Source organism: Schistocerca piceifrons, chromosome 7 (assembly GCF_021461385.2).
Source record: "Schistocerca piceifrons isolate TAMUIC-IGC-003096 chromosome 7, iqSchPice1.1, whole genome shotgun sequence".
NCBI lineage: Eukaryota > Metazoa > Arthropoda > Insecta > Orthoptera > Acrididae > Schistocerca > Schistocerca piceifrons.
In genome coordinates, this window is record NC_060144.1 from 429,387,819 (window position 1) to 429,408,318 (window position 20,500).

The window sequence follows — 20,500 nt, forward strand, 5'->3', positions numbered from 1 at the left end:
TATTCACTTGCGGCTTGCTAAACTGGCAGTGTGTGGTTTGCGAATGAAATAGTTATTATTGAGAAAAGTAAAGAATTGATCCAGCGCACAAGGAAATCGTCAGTGCTCTGTCAGCAGCTTGGTATAATGCACCCGACAGGAATGCGGAAGCTAGCCAAGTGTGCCTAGTGATGGGAAGAGTTCACGTCATTGGCAAAAACATTGTCATGAATGTAGACCTACCTTTGTCAGCAATACAGTTCAAATTGGCTCTGAGCACTATGGGACTTAACTTCTGAGGCCATCAGTCCCCTAGAACTTAGAACTCCTTAAACCTAACTAACCTAAGGACATCACACACATCCACACCCGAGGCAGGATTCGAACCTGCGACCGAAGCGGTCGCGCGGTTCCACGCTGTAGCATCTAGAACCACTCGGCCACTCCGGCCGGCAGTACAGTTCAGCAAATCATATATGCCACATCACCCGACTCTTTCAGTATACTCATACTTTCTGAATAATAGAGACCGCATCTTCATTTGTGTAGCCTGCTGAGTAATTAGTTTATAGATGCTGCGTATGCAGCCACTGAAATGGTTTTTCTCGTCACTATGCGCCAATTAAAACATTTTCATTCAAGGGGGTTTCTCGATTTAACTTGCAGTGAAAATGTGGTGTCCGCCTGCAGATAGTAAATGTTTCTTATTACATCCATATTAAAGAAAGCACAGTGAAACTTATTTACTTTAGATCTTGGACGCCTTTTTGGCACAAACACAAAGGGGATACTTTTATGGAAACTCCTACTTTTCGAATTTTTGTAATACATAGGACAGATACGCCAGCATAATAGGTAGCGCTCAGACAACCTTGTTTCACTCCGTAATATTTAAAATTTCCTGCCTTGCTTCTTGATCATATGATTTTATTTACTTTGTTAGTTCGTTTTCACCACTCTCATGATGAATCGTCTCTCCCTTCTTGCGATCTGAAAGCATTGTGGAGGCCAAAGTTATAATCCTAGAGGCTAATAGCTCACGAGCCACTAAACTGTACATTGGTCTTGACCAAAGAAAAACAATAATGAAAAAAACCAGGGAAACTATATACATAAACAACTGAAAAATATAATGTGTTAATGAAAAAAGATCGAATATGTCGAAAAACGAAACACTACTCAGTGACTATAAAATTACTAGACTGTAAGGTTATAATTTTCGAATAGCCATTATGCGCGATGCCGAAGGGAGTTCCCCTCCCCACTCTTACGCAGTGCTCGTGTGGCGCGCGACGCGATAAACCATGCCACAACCACAGCGCCGTTCGACCTGGCGCGCGCGCGTGTCGCATCCCCATCGCGTTGAGTCCCAATTTGTGCAGTCCCACTTGAACCTGGTAAGTTACAAAAATTCGCGCTGGTACAATTCATGGTGGTCAAGTGGCAGTTGACAGTCAACGAGGGAGCAGCGAGGACATGTGCTTACCCCCACTGGTCTAACGGCGTACACGAGTTTGTTTACTTCTCTAGAGCACTTTGCGAACACTTATGGGAAGAACGCTTTCAAGATTACGTTCCAAGCCGAATATCCAAGACCGTGACCATGTGAAGTAGTAAACTTCTTGCATGATGAACTACGCCTAGATACACAGGAAATCATTGGTATTCAGTGTTCGATCACGGCCACTGTAGTTAATATTAAGATGATTAACGAAGAAGAGTACACGAAGGTGGTTACCGGTGCTGCTGGAAAACTCCAGTTTAGGCACTAAGATGGAAATATCGGCGCTGTTACCGTTGAACAGGCAGGCTTAGGCATAAGGACCCTCCGGGTTTTCGAGCTATCTTTTGAGGTACTCGCCGAATCTGTCACGTGGTACGAGACTGTCATTAGCCGTGTGGCCGAGAAGTGGCTTACAACGTATCCCACACTCGACGGAGTAAGACAAGTCAAAAGCCAACTCACGATGCATGTTCCTTGACACTTAACCATTGCCGGATGTCGCGCAATTATCATGTACGATGGACAGCCGCGCAAGTGCTCAGGATGTGGACAGGAGGGTCATGTTTGCTCTGATTGTTTGCAGCGGCGAATCGCCCTGATTCTATGAGGAGAAGCGGTGCAAGATGTTCCTCCTTTGATTCTGCCAATTGCTTATTTACAGGTGACGGCACCTACTACGACTGGCGAACAGGTGGCGGTACCTATGACATCCAGGGGTGGGGATCGAGATAGGTAACCACCGCAGGCAGACGGACACGGTATTGATGAGGCACATACCGCCCGCTCGATGCTGAAGAAGTCGCTGGACTAACCCGAACGGCAGCTGTTAGCGCACAACGAACGGATGGATGTTCATCCACGAGTTGAACCCACCCAAGCTTTCCTCTCGGAAGGCCCAGAAGCGTCGGAAGAATCGATCACGCCGTAAGCACAAGAAACGCCGACGGACGCCGTCTGACGACTGCCTCTTGCGGGCAGGTACACTTGATCGTATTGATTTCGACCGTGTCATGGACGCTCCTGCTACCGAGGCGTCGACCGACACTGCTCCACTTTTATAAATGAGACGGTGGATTATTCTTCTCCCGGACGCCCGTTCGGAGGTTTGGGGGGGGGGGGGGGGGACCGGTGAGGGGGTGTCGATGGAACACGGTCGCAGCCACGAGGAATCACGTCAAGGGCCTCTTTAGTAGCCGATGTACCACACGGACAGCCTCTCTCCAGTGACTCGTGGGCAGGCGACGTGGAAGAGACTCTTTGGTGGGCACGTCACTTGCAGAAGAGGGGCAGTTACACACTTCTGCCCATTTCCTGCGTACAGCATAGTAATAGAGACGACAGGATGGCGTCGGGGTGACCAAACCTGTCGCCACCGCGTACACCGATGACTGCCGCTGCCTTAAAGGGCGAACGACAGTCATATCGATCGCGACTATCAACATCAATAACATCTGGTCTCGTGCGAAGCTGTCGTTGCTTCGCGACACACTTTAAGCGGCCGACATTGACGTGGCTTTATTGCAGGAGGTATACTTTCTTGGCTTCCAGGACATTTCCGGATGCTCGATATGCATATCACACGTGTCGCAAACGGGCACTGGCGTCGCAATATTTCTCAAAAAAGATTTAATAGCCATCGATATACCATACCTAGCGAATGCCAGGGGCATGGCGCTTACAGTCCAAGGGACACGCCTCGTCAATGTTTATGCACCGTCCGGTACCAGCAAGGTACGTCGACGTTCACTATTCTTCACTGAGGAATTAACACAGATATGCCAAGGCAGGATAGCTGATGTGGTGATTTGGGGGGGGGGGGGGGGCGATTTTAACTGTACACTATCTGCAAAAGGATCAAATTTTTCAGCATTCACCATGCCCATCACTCGGCGCTGTCATTCGCGAGCTCGATTTGGTAGACACTTGGGACATCATCTATGCTGATAGACAGGGTTTCACGCACTTTACGGAACATTCGTCTAGAAGAACTGATAGAATATATAGCCTCCGCTCTCTCGAGGATAGAGTCATGGAAGCCGAGTTATGGCCCGCAGCGTTTACTGGCAGCACTGCTTACATCTGTTCCATCACGCTTCGACGCCAACAAGTGTGACGCAGCTGCAGCCCATGGAAATTTAACACCGCTCACCTCCCCCCCCCCCCCCCACCCCCCCACTGGAATCTCAATTGGTGATGCGTTGCTTGTCGAGACTGTGCCTATGACGACTAGGAGCGCATACGCCTGCTTTACAGTTCTGGCTGGACTGTACCAAGCCGAGTCTTCGACATAGTTTGAAGACGTTTAGTAGGGGAGCTGCAGCATGGAGGCGCAGCACTTCATTACCCAATCCTCAGGGAGTGTTCTGTTATGCCACCATCAGCGGACCACCAGATGACTGTCAACCGAGCAAAAGCGAAGATTCTGGCTTTGACACGTCAACACCTCGAAGGGACCATCATTCGTAGACGTCGAACGATCGGAATCACTAACGGCCCTCCATGTACCATATAGCCATGGAAAGAAAGCGAAGACATGGGACATTAATCCATGAGGTGAGGACTGAAGATGGCGTCCGTCACGTCATTCAAAGAGACATAATTAATGCATACTTTACCCATTATACTCATCTCACACGGAGAAGAGGTCTGATCCAGAGATCATTACCGCTGTCGCTGGTATGACACATGCCATGGTCACTCCGGAACTCCTACAGGAACTGCTAGAACCGATGACTGAACAAGAAATGTTAGATGCCATAGGAAAATAAGTCACCAGCGCCGGATGAGTTACCCTTGGAGTTTTATAGGACGTTCCAGAGGCTACTCGTGCCCTGTTGGACTACTAAATGTCAAACGCTCGTGACAGCAGAGGTATAACTTCCGGCTGTCTTTGTGGAAGGTATCGCCACTCCAGTCCTTAAACCTCGTGGAGGATCACGTATTACGGACTACCGACCGTTAACTTTGTTGAACGTGCTATGAGGATCTTCACACGTCTACTGGCAGAACGAGTTCGGCGTGCGACGTTTCGTGTCCTATCAATGGATCAGGCATCAATGAGTGGGACACCTCTTAATACGCCCCGCCCGGTGCCGCTACAGGGACCTGAATGCCCTCGCTAATGTGCTTCGTGTACCGGGAGCGCTGGCTGCGATAGACTTCAGTCGAGCATTTGATCACGTCAGTAATATGTACTTCACTACTATTCTTCAGAATATGTATTAACCGAGTGCTTTCGTCGAGGTGGTACTCCGTCCCCTACGTAGCGCAACATCGAGAGTGTTTCACATTCGTCGCGTGGACAATACTGTACGCTTCAGCGTTCGAACCTTTGTTGTGCGGTCTGCGACAACGCCTCAAGAGTTTGTCTCTTGGTGGCTTCGCTTCTAGGTGCACTGCATATGCAGATGTTTTGATGTTTATTCTCTGTGACGAACATGATGTACGCATAGACTTGGATTAGTTAGCCATTTATGGTGAAGCTTCTGGGAGCCGTATAAATCTACATTAATCAATGGCCTTGAATTTTGGTCCTGCGATGACACCTGCAAGCGTCGCCCCATGCAGACTGTGCAATAAAATCCGTTGTCTTGGTAACGACTTCACGGACTACACCCCATGCACGATGACCCTTAATTATCGGAATCTCTTGCAACATATCATTACTGTACTTACGTATCATCACCTCCGTCCTTTGGACCTTCATCAACGGACCGAGTTTATTAATATCTATCAGGCATCACGAATTCTGCATGTAGCGCAAAGACTACCGATGCCTAAGCACATGGCTCGGAGCATCATGGCGGCTTTTGGTTCATTTGTCAGCGCTCGAATGATATTTGAAGTTCAATACGATTATCTCACTCTTCCTAAAAAAAAAAAAACGGAGCGGACTTGGTGCTGTCAGTGTTCATGTTCGGGCAGTATCTGTATACGTTAGTGTGCACCTGAAGCTTTGGAGGCGACGCCCGACCTGCTTCATGGGCTTGCTGAAGGAAGCTCGGCAACCGTCTTCCTCCGGTGGCGCCTATTGGGAGGCCGGTGCCATTTCCCTACTTTGGGTGTTTTATCTGAAGTACAGCTATCTAAGAGACGTTCTCCCCGTCTCTCGCTTACCAATGGCCAGATACATCTGCCGAACACTACGTCGCCGCCTCTCGACAAATGTCGTCAAATTGAAATGTCCTACCGTGCGTTGGAACGTAGTACGGTGCACTGTCAACTTGGTAACGGTAGATTCAGAGGTACGTTCGACCTGGTACCTGACGGTAAACAGAAAGCAATTTACTCTACAGAGCCTCCACAGGATTTGTCTTGCAGATTCGCCTTTGTGTGTGAACTGAAACGTCCAGGAGGCAGACGAACCACGTTACATTGTGGAGCGGCGGAAGAGATCTGGTATTTTGTGCGGCAAGTACAGTCAATACTTTTCGAACTTCTTGCGGAGTGTCTTCCACGATCCACCCTGTAGCTGGATTATTCATCGCAGGAGTACACACCCACGTAGGAGACTGAGCACGTAACGGTACCTGTACGATATTACGAGAAGACATTCCATGAAGATGTGGCAGCGGCATCCGTGGAGTACCGATGCCACATGTGCGCGTTACAGAATGGTAACTTTGTATTTTGTTTACCTTTGTTTCAGAGACAAGTCATGGGAAAGGTGGATTTATTTTTTCAATAAATAAAATATCCTCCTGTGACCATTTACACCTTCCATATACTCCTTTTTGCCAAGGAGACTGCGTGGCTAGACTTCGTAAAATGACTCTGCCCACTTTGCCTCCGAGGTCATAAAAGAAAACCAAGAGGAAGGTCACCGGTCCGATCCAGGGCGGAAACATTTTTTTCTTTCGCTATTACTTTAACAACGCGGTAGCCGGCTGGTTAATTTGTGAAGAAAGACGAGGAGGGTACAAAAGATAAAAAATAGGATTAATAATAGTAAAAAAAGTGGTTGGCATTCGAGCTTCGTAAAGTGAATGTATAACTGGCGATGGTTCGACCCCCGCTCAAACTTAATTTTCTTAATTTTTAATCAATATGTTTTTCATCACTGGTCATGTTATTTAATTTATATGACCTCTGAGAGGTAATATAATTTTTTGCAAAAAACACATTTAATTGCATGAAGATTTAGCGAGTTTCATGTTATTTGACTACTTACCAATTTTAATTAAATTTGATAATTAGAACAAACATATTTATAACTATCAACAAGTAAATGAAGAAACGCATTGAGTTTCCCTGAAAATGTATGGTTGTCGCGATTTTCTAAATCCCTTATATTTGTAATCTGGTAAGGTACCCGGAACTACTTCCCACCTGGACGCTTCGAGCTGCATACACAGACGCAGATCCAATTTGGTCGTTAACCTGCGTAGAGGTGAGACATTGCTAATGTAGCAAGAAAGAATAGTGTACGTACATTTGTACTTCAAAAATTAAGGTTTGAGCTGGATTCGAACAGTCGTCTCACACACGTTCGTCTTACGAAGCTCAAATACTAACGAGTTTATAAGAGATTCGAAAAAAGGAAGGAAAACTGCCACTGCCACTTTTGTCCTAAATAAAAAGAAAACATCACCTCAGGCGTTGGCCCCTATCTAATCGTACTCCCACTACGATTGACCTACAGCTATGAGGAGGCTAGAAACGATAAAGGGAAGGAAACCGCAGGGGAGTCATGAAAATTAAACGTTGTTACTATTTTTTTATTTTTGTATATTTTATTTATTTATTTATTTTGAATTATTTTTGTTTTATGTATGATCGCCTTGAGTGGCGGGTCCTGCGTCGCCCAGCACGTCCAAGCCTGTCTTCTCGTTGAGTGGGTGTCGATTCCGTTATAGGCTATATTCCTTTCGGGTAGGTTCAGATCGGTTTTCAGCTTCTCATGGCTTAGACGTTCCAATACAATTAAAGGTACTCCCTGAGAAACTGGGGAAGTATTGCTGATAGCGTGGATTGCTTGTTAGGATGCATTGTCGTTCACTGAGGTAGTTCCAACACCCTAGCAGTGGCTTATGGCCAGAATTAAAAAGATAATTGGTCGTATGGCCACAGATCCATTTCCGGGAATAAAAAAGCCTTTGTAGCCAGACGAGGTGGCCGAGCGGTTCTAGGCCCTACAGTCTGGAACCGCGCGACCGCTACGGTCGCAGTTTCGAATCTTGCCTCGGGCATGGATGTGTGTGATGTCCTTAGGTTAGTTAGGTTTAAGTAGTTCTAAGTTCTAGGGGACTGATGACCTCAGAAGTTGAGTCCCATAGTGCTCAGAGCCGTTTGAACCATTTTTAAAAGCCTTTATATGTCAATCTGAACAGGTGTTTGGTGTGTAAGAAACTCCAAAATACCCCGTGTAAGTGTCTACACAACGGACGCTGGGCCACAATGGAACCGGTGGTCGTTTGTGCCGCCCACTCCACAGTGGGTGCAGAGGGGCGAGTTGGCTAGATGGATGCGATGCAGTCGAGATCAGTCAACTAGTTTGCCATTCACTGTGTTATACGACGCTGATTGGACGTCGGATTCGAGAAGACAGGCGTAGATCGTTTTGCATATGTGCCGCCACACATACTGGGGATACTTAATTTCGACGGTGTTGGGCGGACGGCATTGTTGTAACACTTTGTAAACTGTTTTCTTGTGAATCAAAGATGGTAGACATAACTGAAGTACAGCAAAACATGGGGGATATGATAAAAAGGAGATGGGATTGTCGATACCAAAACTGGGGCGGATGAAGAGACCGGCGCAAAGTCTTGGAAGAGGAGTACTGTGAGACTATGCAGGCAACAGTGGCAGAGTCTGAGTTGGCAGCTGATATACAACGCCGTGACTCTGGTCGGCACATGTATTACTCCAACCTCACCATGGTCCCAGGGGAGTGCAAGCGAGTCATACTGCACTTTGAATAACATCCCTGAGCCGACGAAGGAACCCAATGCCATTAACAGATGTCGGGACAGGGGAGTGGTATAAGGGAGGCATGACAGATGTTCACATACTGGGCTCGTTGGATAATGTCGAGGGCTCGTACCTGGTGATCTGCAAGGCGAGCTCTGTAGCTAACGCCTACCGATAATGGGCAGTGAGCGAAGGAAATAGGCTGTGAGTTCAATGCCAAGACATCGAACAAGGCGACAATTGAGGGGAGGGGGGTGGGCGGACGACGGTTCTCCCCAGTAGGCTCTCACCAGTGAGCAAGACTTTGGATTTGGACACGTTGAGGGAGCTGCCCGATGCTTCGCCCTAGGTTGTCACCCATGTCAGGGCTGCTCGAACTTCATCCTCACTGAGTAGGTAATGGACGAGGTCGTCCGCATAGGCCGTGCAACAGAACCGATGCCCACGCAACGTCATACCTTCCACATGTTGGCGCATTCCCTGGAGCAGGGTTCCAAAGCGAAAGCATATAAAATTGTCGAAAGGGGTCAACCTTGCCGGAGAGATCGTCCTATGACCAGGGGCGGCGTGAGGCAGCCGTTGTACATTATTCTGGAGGTCGCGTCGCTGAAAAGGCGCCAAATAACCGTGACCAAACCGCCAGGGAAACCCATATGTCGAAGAACTGTCCGCAAATAGGAGTGGTCTACACAGTTGAAGGCCTGGCTAATGTCCTGTGATGTCAAGGCACTAGCGAGACATTGGCGACAAACAAATCCTATCATGTCTCACTAACGGCAAAGGGCCTTATGGATAATTTTGTCGCCTCCGAGGGAAGTCTGATCGCAGGAGGAGACGTTAATTGCGACCTTCTAATGAAGGACGCTCGATCGCCTATGTGGTTTGCGAACGGCTATAATGACGCTACCAAGAAAGTTTTTAGAGACCACTGTCTTTGGGATCATCAGTTGTGTGCGATGGCCGTCCATGTGAAAGCTAACAAGGAGTTAAGACTTTTGTAAAATTCGATAGGATACCGTCAGATACTGTGCATCTGTTATCAGGTCCCACCTTGACAGCACAGAGTACTACATCTTTGGTCACGTCTTCCTGGAGTTCATGCACTACCTCCACTGGGAGAGTGCTTGTAGTAAGTCATGCGACATGTGGTCAGTTTCATGGAATGCAGTATAGCAGCATACAATCCGGCGAGAAGAGTGTGGAGAGCATGGCCAATAGTTTGTTTCGTCTTGTGGCCTTTCACATCAGTGATGACGTGGATGAGAGCCCTGCGTCGTCGTTGTCTTCCTTGAAGGAGGTGGTACATCGATGGATGTTCTTGAGGTATATGATTAGAGGCCCTAGATCTGACTACAGTGCCTTCCAAGTGATGGTGCATGATCAAGGAGATCTGCGACTTTTTTCCGTGTACCACTATCCGCCTCCCTGGTGAAAAAGGCATCGCCGCATGGTCACGAAGAACGCAATAATAAAAGTACGCCACCTCTTGGCTTCCTTATGACAGTTCATCAATCTTTCACAGAGGGTCGGCTGCACAGGAGAGCCACCAAAATAAGGCAGAGTCCTAGGCGTCACGACGATGCCAGGATCGTGTTCATCCGTCTTCGACCATATGGCGAGAGTCTAGGGATGTCAGGCGGGTGACATTGAATTTCCACAGACCACGAGTACACCAGACACGCTGTTGGGCAAGTGCGACGTCGCAGATGTATGATTCATGGCCTGAAATGGCCAAGGGCCAGACTTCTCCATGATGGGTGCCATCAGAAAGTGGTTGGGCAAGGTGTATATGGTCTATGTGGCTTGCTGAGTGAGCGGTGTAAAACGTGTAATGTGGTTGGGTTTCATGGAGATTCGTCCAGTTGTCAAAGAGTCGCAGGCAATCGATGACCACAGAGAATACTACACAAGGTGAATGCTGTCGGAGTTGGTCAGTGGAGAGTTGGTTAGCGCGCTTTTGGGTCGTGTTATAATCCCCATAGAGCAATAAATCGTCTTGTGGGCCTGTGAAGAGCAGTGTGACCTCCTCGATGAAATGCGTATGTCGGTCATGACGGCGGCTAGAGCCAGACGGTGCCTAGATGTTAATGATATACAGGCCAGATAGGCTGAATGCCAAACACTGTGCAATGGGAAAGTAAGTGACAACCTCTGCAGGGAGCCCATCCTGCAGGAGGATAGCGACGCATCTACCAGTGTCACAGGCTTATGAAACACGGGTGGTGTACCGAGTGGGCACCTCGAAGTCAGTGGCGAACACTTCCTGTAGGAGTGCAATATCAACATTTGCGGAGCAGATGGTGTCTCGGAATATGACCAGTTTGCCAGGGGCTCGGAAAGCTGCGAGATTCATTGTGGCAACAGGATATTGTTGTGTGTGGTCCCTTGCAGTCGATACAGAATGAGTGAGGGAAACATTCTGCGGGTATAGACCCACCAGGTCTGCCGCAGTGGTCACAATTAATGGCAGGGCGGCGTCTCAGGCGCCTCTGTTGGATTCTCTCACTCGGACATGCTGGTGGTCTGATCCGCTTCTTCTTCAACATCGGCAAAGGATACTGACGTCGAAGACATATGACAGTCGTTTACTGTCAGAGCAGGTGAGTAAGTGCTGTGAAAAATGGTGTGAGGAATCTGTCGTCTTCTTGTACTGGCAACACTGGGTATTTTTCTGGGTTGAGAGATGATTCATTACAGGAGGAGAGTCAGGAGTGATCGCACCATAAGACTGGACGCAATATGGAACGTCATCATCAGTCAGGGGTCGTCATCTCGCGAGGTCATCTGAAGGAGGGGGTTGTCAGAGCGTGTTCGTCGGCGCTTCTTGCACTTCCTGGGCGACCGCTGTTTCCTAATGTATTGTTCCACATCATAATGTGGTCGCCTATCATCCGATGCTATACCGATGTGGATAAAGGCACAAGTCAGCACGACATCTCGTCGACATACATGGTTCGAGCAGGGTCCACCGTCATGGTCCTGAGATAGGATGGTCCCTGTGCGAGCATTTGGGGTGATGCCATGCTGGTCTCGTCGGCGTGTTGTGTGCGCTGGGTGGCGTAGATGAGGCTTCAGGCGTATCCTGAAGTGGCGTGGTAGGCTTCTGTCCTAACTTCGCGTAGCTGAAGGTTAGGGACGTGAACGTCGGTGCCAGGGTCACTTCACCCAGGGGTGTCTGTTTCAAACGTCTGCATAAACAATCAGACTAGACATGTCCTTCCTGACCACATCCTGAGTACGATGGAAGGTGTTTCGTCAGCTCAGTTTTGATCTAATCTATGCCAATTAACGCCGGGTAGGTTGTACTTGTTTGCCACTTCTCCGCGAGGGGACCTAAGATGCTGCCACACGGTTGGAAAGCGGCAATGACTACTTCTTGAGGCACCTTGAATGGGAGTTCCAACACCCACAATGTTGGGAGACCGAATCCCGCACTGTTACTGCACCTTCAAGCCCATCAGGGTTGGACAACTTCAACGCATAGCACCTCCGTCGACAGCTTGATGACTTCGTGTGATGTAAAAATGTATTTCTATCACGTCCAGTTAGTTCAAACGCAGATCCTCTCGTATGAACTGTTCAGCTTCAAAGACTCCTAGTTGTGGACGTTCGGCTTGAAACGTTACTTTGATCGTCTCACGGCGGTAAGGTGCGGACGTTCGGCTTGAAACGTTACTTTGATCGTGTCACGGCGGTAAGGTGCGTCATGAAATACGTTAGCAGTGGACACTATGAACAGAAATATCGCGACGCGGAAGTAAACAACTCCGAGAGCGGAACGCTGGCCGGCGCTCGGGGCAGATCCGCACGCTACCACTGCTGAGAGCATACTGATCACTTGACCACCATTAGAACTAACGTCGGCAGCTATGCACAGATATATAAGTTACATAATAGACGTGTAAAACTTCCGTTGCGATTTCCTCGGCATTGCCAGAGTAGTACACCTTACTACCTGCACATTATGTTATTTTAATGGCCTATTAAAGGAGTACAAAGTTTGAAGTAAATCCGAGAGCCCAACGTCGTGGTCTCCCCTTGTAAGCACTTAAGGGATTATACTTATGAATAACTTAACTTTGAACAATGGCATATGTAATGTTATGAGGAAACTTATGCAAAGACTGTGATATATCTTCAAGACGTTTATAAAGTGCGGTGTCCTCTTCTGGAGTATTGCTGCGTGGCATGGGAGCCACAAGAGATAGGATTCACAGAGGACATCGAAAAAGTTTGAAGAAGCTCAGCTCTTTCTGTATTTTATCGTGAAACAGGGGAGAGAGCACAACGGACATGATACGCGAATTAGGCTGGGAGTCATTAAAACAAAGGCGTTTCTCGTTGCGTCAGGATCTCCTCGTGAATTTAACTCACCATTTTTCTCCTCCGGACGCGAAAATATTTTCATGGTGCCTACCTGCACAGAGAGAAATGATCACCGTAATAAAATAACATAAATTAGAGTTCGCAAGGAAAGATTTAAAGCTTCGTTTTTTCCGTGCGCTCTTCGAGAGTGGAACAGTAAAGAAATACCTTAAAGGTGGTCCGATGCACCCTCTCTCAGGCACTTAATTGTGAATTACAGAGTAATCATGTAGGTGCAGATGCAGATTTTCCTTCTGCAGTGAGCTTGCTAACCCATTCCGAAACACAACACATCAAAACACTAAGCCGGCCTCACCACCTGAATGTTTATTTTAATTTTCTTATGGTCAAATTATACAGGTTGTTCTAGGAATTGTAGTGTAGACTAGTTAAATCATTCCATATAACAAGAGCTACGGCTGGTTACACATATAAACTTTCATTTAGCGTGTGGTCCTCCAGTCACTATGGGTTTCCCTATCGACTGTCATTTTTGGTTTGAAATTCAAATCGTGTAGTCCTGTAAGTGTATGTTGGTAATTTTTATTTTTGGACTGTATTACTACAACAGAATGAAACACTAAAAAAATCATTTCACTTGCACACACACACACACACACACACACACACACACACACACACACACACGCAACGTTATGAAAATTATATTAATATAGTATCAGCATATATATAGTATGTGAATGTGTGTGTGTGTGTGTGTGTGTGTGTGTGTGTGTGTGTGTGTGTGAAATGATACTTGTCTTGGTACCATTTCACACACACTCACATACATTCACATATCAAAAAAATTAAATTAAAAAATGACTCATGCCATTACCCAATCATACCAAAGTAAATGCCAGTTCACTCTCTGTCTCTCTCTCTCTCTCTCTCTCTCTCTGTCTGTCTCTCTCTCTCTCTCTCTCTCTCTCACACACACACACGCAACGTTATGAAAATTATATTAATATAGTATCAGCATATATATAGTATGTGAATGTGTATGTGTGTGTGTGTGTGTGTGTGTGTGTGTGTGAAATGATACTTGTCTTGGTACCATTTCACACACACTCACATACATTCACATATCAAAAAAATTAAATTAAAAAATGACTCATGCCATTACCCAATCATACCAAAGTAAATGCCAGTTCACTCTCTGTCTCTCTCTCTCTCTCTCTCTCTCTGTCTGTCTCTCTCTCTCTCTCTCACACACACACACACACACACACACAGATCATAGATGTCTCAAAATTACACTGAATAGTCGCAATAGCATTCGATCTTTGGCAGTAACATTCTTTGACAATAACATCCGACTGTCAGCAACACCAACCAAAACATAGTATCATAACAAGTCGTCAGTCCCTAATGCTGACGTTTGAAAAAATAATTCAAAGAGCAACTTTAAAAATAAGAACAGCACCAAAAAGGGATCAAGAACACAACATTTAGATCAACTTCCACGGAACCTGTGGGTAGAATTTTAAATCATTACTACATCATAGAGCAGCCAACCTATATGTACATAGTCCCAAAATGTAAACTAAATAGCATTAACAAAAATATGTACATATTCCAGGCCAGTGAAGATGTCTTTCTAACAATAAAGACTAAACGTGTATGGCACGAAAATTGTGCTACATTCAGTTGTAATTAGAGAATCCAAAAGTAAATGTTATCAACATACCCTAATATTACAAGCAACTAAGGATGACAGGGCTACAAAAGTTCAAGATATGAAGTCGTGCAAGATTTTACGTGATGGAATTTTACAGTTATTGTGACTGTGATTTATTGGCGAATTGTGCTATATCTTTTATATATGAGAGATATTTTTTTTGCAGTTTTGCAGATTTTTCAATGCGCATGCTGTGATGCTTGTAGAGAGCGAAGTAGACCAATAGTGGCCAGTTTTTCTAACAGCTGGACAAAACAGATGATTCAAAAATCACAAACTGGCCTCTGACCACTCACGACTCCTAACTCTCTTACTATCCTGAAAGTATCATCTATAAAAATGAAATAATTAGCTTTTACTGCCAAATAAAGATACAGAATTAACATAAATCAAAATATAAATAATTTATGCAGTTAATATCTGAAATTGTTCCTGTGTTAATAATGTAACTACATTAGGTGTCAGATCAGATGTTGACAATAACAATAAAATCAGAAGTGTGTTGCTCAGTTACAGATAAGAAGTATTTACTTTTATAAATATCTGTGGATCCGGACCTTCATAAAATTGGATGAACAGGTCAGTTTTATTGCAGGAAAGTCCTTTACCCAATTTCCAGAAATATATAATATGACGCTAAAGATGTTTTCTGCAAAACAATTTTAGTGACTTTCAAAGTCCTCGAATCTGCAAACGACTGTAGTAGGCATCTGAAATTATTAGTGGCGATTCTGAGCTGCTCTTTCTACCTCTCAGTGTTTGAAAAAGTTCCAAATTTAGTTGGCTAAAATAATTAAAAACCGATATCATTTAACTTTGAATCTTTATACCAAAATAAAGAGAGTTTGAAGTGAACAAACTTCTCCGCGTAATTTGACGTTTAAAATACTGAAGGAGTTAGAGCAAATGGAAGATCGCTCAACCAGAATCTATTTTCCAATCAGTCAGTACCAAAAGTTAATGCTCTTGTATCTTTTCAAAATACCAGTATCTGCTCCTTTAAGTAAAAGAAATGTCTCAGCATGTCGTCTGATATCTTCCTCAAATAAAATCCTGAACTGACTTCTGCGAAGAGGTTCTTCACGTATGTGATTTATGTAGCATACTACCGAGTACGTGATATTATCCAACTTCATATCCTTTCCACACAACGTATCCTGATGAACGACGGGGTGAAAAGAAAATATTTTTCCATCCTAGCAATTTTCTAACAAAGCTGCGTGACCATCGTTTTTGCCATTGCTTTCCCTCGTCGTTGCCGGTGCAACATCAGTTCAAACAGGTTTCGTTCTGTCCCAAGGTAAAATCTTTTTTTCAACGAATTCCTTAATTTTAGTAAAAATGTCTTTCCCTTAGATTATAGTTACCAGCTGACATAACTCTAGTAAATCTTGAACTACAGTCCAGTATTCAGCAGTGCAGCAAAGGAGAATATCCAAATGAGATGCACTGTTTAAATCTTAGTTTTTAGCTAACGCCAACGAAAAGTATTCGCAGTTCGTTACAATCTTTTGTATCTGGAAGCTGAAACCAACTAATATCTCCTCCACCTGTTTCGTAACAGTGTTTCCGGAAGCTGGTAGACTGCCGACTTTAGCTTTAACGCTTTGGTCATTATATTTTTTGTAAAGATTGTCAAACCCTTTTCAAGAACTTCGGCATCAGAAGAAGGCTTCTTCTTCTTTGCTAAAAGCAAAGAAATCTCGAAAGATATTTCCTGCATAGATTCAAACCAGGATACTCTTTTTCAAAATTATTATGATTTTGCTTATAATACCTTTCTGCACAACAGTCACTGCAGTAAAGTAAACGTATGGGTTTCTACACCTTTCTTTCAGTGAAACAACATTTATTTCCCCAGCCAGGACAATTTTGAGTTCGACTTTCTTGGTTTGCTGAGAATTATAGTGTAAGAAACAGCATTTTTTTACATTCATTCCTGAATACCACATGTGAAAATTTGGAAACAAGATTATTGCGGAGAAAACTTCTGTTATGTAACAGTGAACAATATCATTGTATGCCAAAGAAACACTTCTTATTATTTAAAAAAGTTCTACTAGGTAATTAGGTATGTAAAATCACAAATGGTTTTAGGTACATAGCTTTCAGGGAAGATAATTAAAAACTGCAACTGTAAATAAATGAGAACGAACAAGCTCTAGCTGGTTCCCGAAGCACAATGGCACTATGACCATCCCATCTCGACAGCCAATTGAGTGACCGCGTGCAACGCACATCACTTGTTGCTTCCGCGGTGCGCGACATTTTTTCAAGTTGGTGGGAATTTTGAAACTTGCTCACGAGGACCATTTATAGTTCGTTCGAGTGCCACAACGTTGGGCTGCATTGCGGTTGACGATTTCCTAATCGCAAGACTGTTTATTCACTGGTGTCTTAACCAAAGTGCGGCAGTTATGTGCCCAGTATTCGTATTTCACATGAACCTGAAAATGACCAATATGTATATAAAGTAGAAGACATTACTCAGCACGCAGAGGTCAGTACTTCAAGACGTAAATACAGAATTTGTACACATATCAGCGTTACATGTACAACAATACCGACGGAAAAATGCTCTTGTCCGAGCACAAGCAAGGCGAATATGTTCCTCCTTAAAAGACCCTGACAAATAAGTGTAGGACCGAACAGTCTCTATCCTCATTCCACCTTCGTCACCAAAAATTTTGGCATGCGAACATATTCCTGCTCTTTTAACATAGAACATTCTAAATCCTTTTTCCCACTCTCTCTCTCTGTAGTTAAGCCTTCATATGATGCAACTGCGTATATATGTCTCCCCCACTGTTTCCCACGTCTTCCTTTTCTTCCATTAATTTACAATATATTCCACTTTTCACTTTTCTTTCGCACTGCCACTACCTCCACCATACTTCGACAGCTCATAAATTCTGGGAGAGCGATGTGAATCTTTATTTCTTTTCCCCTGTACCCACGTGTCTAAAGTTTCGGTCCAACGTGCACCCTTCCCTATACATACGTGTTGATGTCTGCCGGTCTGGGAGGGTCCAGACCCCCCAACCCTACATTCGGTCTCCACACCTCTTTATTTTTCATTTCAAACGTCTCGTCTCCCTTTTGGTGCCAATGCTTCCATCTCCATCCATCTCTCTTTCTCATTCACTGCCAGTTTCTCTCTGACATCATTATCTCTTATTTCTCTTTCTCTCTCACTGCCACTGTCTCCTTTCTCTTCCGCCGTCATCGTCTCTCCGCTTCTGTTTTTCAGCACAAAATGTGTAAATATGTTCGCATGCCAAAAGTTTGGCTGAGAAGGGCAGAATGAGAATGAGGCAGTCGGTTCTCCTTTTTTCTGTCAGAGTTTTTTAGAGAGGAACATGTTCGACCTTTTTGTGCCTCGGCAGAAGCATATTTCCTCTGTCTTACTAATTTTCCCTGTTACAGCAGGATGTGCTGTTAATATAAAACAAATTCTGTAGGTCAGTGAAATGTTGACAGTTCATTTATATACTTCGACACATATATGTACTTTGGTACATATAAACAACAAATAAATACACATAACATAAGGTTAACACAAAATTGTCTAAAATTCAATGAAACAATCTCAATCGTAACAGATATTTATTTTCTTCAGCAGTTGACGTTTTAGTACGGATCTTGCTCTGTCCATCATCATCAACCGTACAATGATAGTTTGGGCTTGTAAATGGTCTAAATTAGAGACCGAAACTGGTTGTCAACCAAAATAGTTACATGTTGCAATTCAGACCGTTTTACTGTCTTTTAAAATTTTACACCGACCTCTGTTCGCTATCCCTGGCCCGAATGCTTTCAAAAATTTTACAAAAGCGTTTGCTTTTCATTTTTTATGGATACTTTGTTCATCGATCTCAATTCGTAGAAAACACCGGACTTATAATTTGTCTTTTAAAAGAGTGACTATGTGATTAGAAATATCTCTTCCAGACATCTTAAGACCCTTTTCGCCCATTTTTGTCATAGCAGTACCGCTTTGGACATATTTACGAGTATATAGACATGAAGTGTCCATCATACAGACACAACGCTTAATGAAGTTTTGTTGGCTACAAAATGCTGACTAAAATCGTAATTTTGTGACCTCAGAACCCTTGCAATGCTAAAGCTACGTTACGCCTCAGACCGTAAATCGTGTGTAAATTATATATGCGTAAGTATTGTAACTTTGAACCTCTGGATCTCGGCAACAGAAAATGATGTCGAAAAAATTTCAAACTTCCCCTAGAATATAATCTTAGGAACATATGGCAAGAATTTGTACGATCTATCATGAATATAAATTATAGAAGTGACTCACCAGACAATTGATACAGTTCATCAAAAAATCGTGGTTTTTGTTGGTTTTCTCTGGAACCAACCATGAAAAAGTAGTTTTTTACAGACCACCTAAGGGCCACCCTAGATCACACATTATTAAAAAAAACTGATTTGCACAATTTGTCTGCGTTGGAGGAAGGGAGTTATGTTTAATATTTGAACATGTACTGCACGATAGCTACAGCATAGGTATGAAAATGGTCGCTACGCCAAATGCTATCCAAAAAATTAACCCCTTATCTCTGTGATCAAAAGAACCCGATATGACCGCTCAAAAGTCGCTTTTTTCTGTGAGGGTTTTTGGAATACGTATACTGGTACTGTACACTGCCGTGTAAAGGCCAATATTATGTACACATGGCTTCTGCCCCTATCATTTTCAGCAAATTCGAGAAGTAGATGAACGTAACAATGGGAATTCTGTCGTTGGGTATTTTAAGTTGCCGACTGATCTGACTGATATTGTTCACTGACGAAACCACATTTACTTTGACAGTGTTCATAACACTCGTAACTCACGTGGGTGGTAGAACGAAAAACCACATGCCTTTGGGGAGGACATTTTCAAGAAACGCATCTCTGTAAGTGTGTTGTATGGTATGAAAGACAATCAGTTGACTGGCCGTGTTGTGTTACTGCATCGTGTTACATGGTCCCGTTACCTAAACTTCTTTGAAATTGAGCTCCTAGCATTACTGAAAAAGGTTTCTTTGGTTGGCTACAAGAATGGTGTATGGCGGTTTAGAAAGACGGAGCCTCCGCTCATCCTAGTCGTCAAGTGATACATTACCTGACACTAAGAATCCCTGGGAGATGAATCGTCAGTAATGGTCTCGTTATTTGGCCAGGAAGGTCCCCGGACTTTACTTATTTGGACGTTTGCCTGTATGGATGATTAAAAGGCTAAGTCTACAATTAAATAATAAACACAAGAGATGAACTGATTGTTAGCGGTATGAAAAGTGCTGCTTTCATAAGAGAACGCCGAGACGACCTTTACAATACCTAATCGTGGTGCTGTCAACTGAGGTCGAAGATGCTGATTATTAAAAATCGTCTTTTGGCATAATAATTGGTCTTTGAGCTTAATAATTTTTCTTTGCTTAACATAGCCTGTGAGTGTTTGTTTGTATTACATTGTAACAGCAGTATCTCGGTAATCAATAAATACCAGACACTTGATATAGGGTATGTTTTATTCGAATTAGCGTGTATTAGCGCATGCTTAAGTATTTGCTGTTCATCCTGTAACATACATTATATATGACATTCCCACTATTAGCTGTGTTAATGTTATCCGAAGATTTACAGTTATCGCGTTCGAGGAAGATTTTTGTATGATTTCCTCTCTAAAATTTTCTCTCTCTCAGCTTGGATTGATCAGAGAGAATGCAACACGTGCCATAATGCTATATAACCTCCCAAGCTTAACACCTGTTCGCATCGCTTGCCAATGTCTGACGCAGCTGTGAATCAACTATATTATGCATGAATTTAAAAGTCGATATTACCAATCAGAAAGCCAGAATTAAAGCATTCGGACAGTACGTAATTAACATTCCGCATCAAACCTTTTATTTTCATTTTTTTAGCGCGAGACCTGGTTCTTTCATTTGTCCTAAGCTCTATAGCGGTAATTTATTTTTAAATTATTTTTTCGCCGTTCTCAATCACGGCCACAATACCGTTCCTACACCGCTGGAAATCCGCTTTTATGC